This window comes from Populus alba, chromosome 18 (assembly GCF_005239225.2).
Source record: "Populus alba chromosome 18, ASM523922v2, whole genome shotgun sequence".
Taxonomy (NCBI): Eukaryota; Viridiplantae; Streptophyta; class Magnoliopsida; order Malpighiales; family Salicaceae; genus Populus; species Populus alba.
In genome coordinates, this window is record NC_133301.1 from 9365724 (window position 1) to 9371237 (window position 5514).

A 5514-nucleotide genomic window follows, 5' to 3' on the forward strand; every position below is an offset into this window, starting at 1 on the left:
ATTTTATGCAATATCAATTGTAAATCATTTCATTTTTTAATTACACATGCATGCATGTTATTTATTTGTGTATTCACACACTTCACTGTGAACCCATAAAAGCTCTGGACCCGAGCTCGTCCTTTTTAAGATTAGAAAAGAAAGATTCAGGTGGCAAGTGTGACTTATGTCCACTGATGCTCATCTGGACTTTCGCTTGGATTGTAACTCACCCTATGCAACGGGTATTGTGGAATTTTCTTCCCATACTCATGTTGTATAAGGTTAAGAGGCCAACTACCCCATGGGTAATTCGGGCAATCTAAGAACCAAAAAATATCTTTAAGATTAGAATAAACTGAGCCAAATCTTATGAGCTAGATCCTATCAATTAGGATATACCTTTTAGGACACAAACAAATGTCAATGCATTAACATACATGTTCATATATATATATATATATATATATATATATATATATATATATTTCATATTCTCATTAAATCTCCACCGATCCTCATAGGAAGTGTGAGATTTAAAAAAAAAAAAACCATTACTATTGAGGAATTTTTTACCAGATCATATTTGAACCAACATGATGAAGGGGATTGTTTGCCATCAGAACATGGCATCAAATTTCTCCTCTAAATCGATTCAAGTCCCTGTAGGTTTGGAGTCCTTAGTGAGAACTTTTTTTAAGAGAATCTGATCTGGTCTGTTCCTCGTCATAATTTAAAAAAAAAAAATTTGAAACCAATAAAAAGTATGCATAAACCATATGGCATTTTGCATCCATTTGTGCATTTCATTTAGTTTACTTGCATTCATTCAGGGTGAAATATAGGTCCCCCAAAAGGCTGTAAAATTCATTACACTCGACTACGAAGGAAGATAATGGAGAACGAAGAAAGGGCCCACCTAGAGGCTCATTATCAAAGAGAGTTAGAGAGCATGAAAAACGATATAGCACGACTTACAAGTCTACTCGAGCAGGCCCTAGTATCCAAGTCTGGTGAAGATACCTCTACTCAGCCGGCAGTTGCAACTCCATCTGTATCTATGCCAGCAGCTCCTTTTGTATTCACGTCTCAAAATTTAGGAGCTAATCCCTCTTCATTTGAACAACAGTTCACTACCAATGTTCCACCAGCACAAGTGCCAGTTACTGTAAACCTGGCAACTGATGACCCACAAAGGATGAAATTCTCTAAAAATGTCGATTATGATAAATTGACCGCTCTAGAAGCAAGACTGAAGGCAGTTGAAGGGGCAGACTTATATGATCTTGTTCATGCTGCAGAAATGTGTTTAGTTCCAAATGTAGTTGTACCCAAAGAATTTAGGGTACCAGAATTCATCAAGTATACTGGAACTGAATGCCCAGTCACTCATCTTAAATCTTACTGCAATAAGATGGCAGAAGTAGTGAATGATGAGAAACTTCTCATCCATTTCTTTCAAGACAGTCTTTCTGGATCGACACTAAGCCGGTATACAAGGCTAGACAATACTAAGATCAGAAAGTGGAAAGATTTGGTAAAAGCCTTTGTTGAACAGTATAAATTCAACATGGAGGTAGCCCCCGACAGGTCAAGCTTGTTAGTCATGGAGAAGGGCAACAAAGAGACTGTAAAAGAATATGCTTTGAGATGGCGTGAAAAAGCATCTCATGTGCAACCCTCTTTGTTAGAAAAAGAAATGGTCAGTCTATTTTCTAACACTTTTAAATCTCCATACTTTGAACACCTGGTGGGTAGTTCAGCTCAGCATTTCTATGATGCTATAACTATCGCTGAGAGAATAGAACAAGCGATAAGAACATGGAGAATTTCCCTTGGGGGCATCTAAAGCAGATATGAAGACCTTGACAAGGCTAGCCATGGAATTTTACCTGGATGTAGAAATTCTATGTAAAAGATCATTCAATGGCACTGTACTAAGATGTTTAGATGAAATCGCAGCTAAGGTAGCATTGCAAGAAATTCATGAAGGAATTTGTGCAACTCATGCAAGGGGGCATATGATGGCTAGACAAATGCAACGATCTGGGTACTTCTAGATGACCATGGAGAAAGATTACATCGATTATGTCAGAAAATGCCATAAATGTCAAGTGTACAGTGATAAGATAAATGCACCTCCATCTCCTCTGTTTAATATGACATCATCGTGGCCATTTGCAATGTGGGGAATAGATGTGATTGGGCCAATCAACCCAAAGGCCAGCAATAAACATCAATTTATCTTAGTAGCCATTGATTACTTCATAAAGTGGGTGAAGGCCCATAGTGAAGAAAGCATTTTCCGGAGGGGCTCTGTTGTTAACTAGGATGGATGGAGATGATTTACCTAGGCCTGTGAACTCTGATTCTGTGAAAAAGTATTATGTATGATGTGTTTCATCCAATCAAATCAATGAAGTTTTGGCCAGGAAATTCCCTTTGCATATACCTCACCAAAAAGCTCATGCATGATCTCAATTGCTCAACAATTTGATCTTTCAAACTTTTTTTTTCAAGAGAATCCATTCTTCTTAATTGAGGTTTTAAAAGAACTGATTTTGTTTGTGATTTCAATGAAATAAATCAATGATTTTGTTTGAAATAATGTTCAGAACAATTCCCTTGAAAGAGATGACCAAACAAGTCCAAAACATGCAATTGGAACAACTATCACCCAAATTATGTCTTGGATCCACATTTTATCAGCATGAATAATAGTTGGTAGTACATTAGTTTGTCATGGACTCGCAAAACATGGTATCTTACAAATCCAAAGCATTACGTTGGATATGGACAAAGTTTATTGGTTTTAACTGATCTTACTTGAAATGAGGAAAGACCATCTTTGATATTCCCTTCACTTTCTTTAAAATTATCCTTTGCAGTCCCGATTTGAGCTGAGTCTATTTAAAGCCTTTTCTTTCATGAGAACCTTAACTAAGATCGCACCCTACACTAGGGGGCAAAAAGTGAAATATGATTAAGGAAATTGTCTTGAAAGCATGTGAGCTTATAAAGAAAGTCTAACAACAAAGAATTCAATTAAATTCCAAACAATTGAGAGAATTCCTAACAAATATGGGAATAACAAAAAAGAAAACAGAAGTTCCTCATTTGGAATATTTAGCATCATTGTTGTTGTCAAGGTAGCAAAAGAAAATGCCAAGACAAGATAATAGTGATCTATAGTTTATAAGCCCTTAAACACTTTTTTGAGCTTATGGAATACTCTTTCTTTTATAGCCTTGAGCCATAAAATACATTACGTGCCTTTGAAGTCCTTTCTAATCAAGTAAGCGACCTAGATCAATAAATGGCGTTCTCAAAATATAAGAGACTTTTTCATCAAGAGTCATGGCGTAGCAAATAATTACTCGTTATTATTCATGTTGTTAAAAAAGTGTTTCTAAAGATAAAAGGAAAATTGTTTCTTTACTCTCAAAATACCTTCAAGTAATCGCTTGAACACTTTGAAAACCAAAGCAGAAGGTCATCTCATCACTTACCTTCATCTTAGATTACTTTTACTGAGAGATTTGACATAAAGCCCAGAGTTGCCTGAACATTGTTATAAACAGACATTGAAAGTTTTAGTTTTCGAGAACAAAACAGATCTTTTGAAAAATCATTTTTGAAAAAAAGGTTTTCTTTGTAAGAAAAATGAATATCTGGCACACTACGAGGCACCATTAGAAAATCAGAGATTCTAATGACAACAAGAGCAAAGGAGGAAATGAATTGAGGCAGTTAATTCTCCCAGGGGGCAGAGAAGCAGTTACTAGATCCTTAATGGCACAAAGAAATTTGCTTCCCTAGTGGAAAATACACATGATAAAACTATGGACTTCTTCCAACATGAGGGCTGAAATAGTATGATTTACAGTGTCCATGAAAGGAGATTGTTGACACTCACAATATGATCAGTTAGACAACAAGATAACTGATACATCTTCAGTAAGAGGAATGCAGATGAAATCCCAGGTGAAGCGAGATAATCCTCTTACATTGACCATATAAATTGGTTAAAGAATCTTCAATAATGGGAATGTTGCCTATAGAACAATGTCGGGCCACAGAGAAGCTGATTCTCTCAGTGAAGTTACCAATAGAGAAACGTGCAGTGACTGTTGGGAAACTCAAACAATGTTTATCTTAGAAATTGGACAACATGGGTCAGCTTGAGTAGACTTGAAGTACGCGTAAATCAAAAGAGCTCACTCAAAGTCAAAACCCTCAAACAAGATGAATGGGGATCTATATTTCAAAAACAGGTAAGATACATTGCATATCATCTCACTTCACAAGCATCACATATTTGTTTTGCAGATATCTCTCAAAACAAAACACCTCACGGGATCCAACGAGACAAAGATGAATTGAAGTTCTTTAAATCATATCCAATGTGGCAATTCCATAAAAGCAAAATTCATGAATAAAGACAAGAAAGATGGATTTTTATTCATGGGCATAATGGCTTACAAGTACAAACGTTAAACACTGCGAGGAGGATTAGGGATATTTTCAGCTCGCTGATGATCTATCATTACTCGAAATTCCTCAAACTGGTTAATTATGCGTTCCATCTGTTCCTCGAACTTGAGGTGGCGTGTGTTAACATAGTCCCTCCAAAAGTCAACACGTGCATTGAGTTCTTCGTTTCTCCTCTCCAAGTCGTTTCTGTAACGTCTCTCATCATGGAGCCTTTTTCTTAAATTCTCAATCTGATTATGGAGCTCAGGAATTTGAGTATTCAACTCAAGTCTTCTGGCATGAAGACGCTCCGCCATGTTCACCAAAGACGAAGTAGCTCTGATACTGAGAGCAAGTGACTGATTCACTGCTTCAATATCGGTCCTGGCTGCCAGTATTAATTCATCACGAGGAAGGATCATGTCTCTAGCCACGGCTACAGCAATATCTTCATTGTCCATTACAGTATCCTCTATTGTAACTGGACGACCATTCACTTCAAAAGTAGTACGCCAAACTACAGGCTCTGCCGCAGGAGCAAGGTTTGGATTAGCATTGGAAGAAGAGGAAGACATGGTTAAAACTTCAAAAGTTGAGAACTCTGAGAGTATTGAAAATGTGAGAAGTTGATGATGTCTTTTGCCCAATACCGCGTGATTTATAGGGAATTTGCTCCTGCCATCATTTTGAATAGAAGCTCAGATCTCAGCTGTACATATAAGACTTTCTTGAGCGTCGTCTTGGAGATTGATTTGCAAATCAGATCTCAACTGTACATATAAGACTTTCTTGAGCGTCATCTTTGAGATTGATTTGCAAATCAGATCCCAGCTGTACATATAAGATTTTCGTGAGAAGCCATCTTTGAGATCGATTTACAAATCAAATCTCAACCGTACAGGTATGATTTCCTTTACAAGTTTTCATCAACCCTGAAACGCATTCACTTTCAAGTATTTTATCATCGGGCAGGTCGCCTGGAACAATTAGACCACTTGCGATTTTTCATCGCATTTTATCGGGAAGGTCGCCTGGAACAATTAGACCACTTGCGAGTTTCCT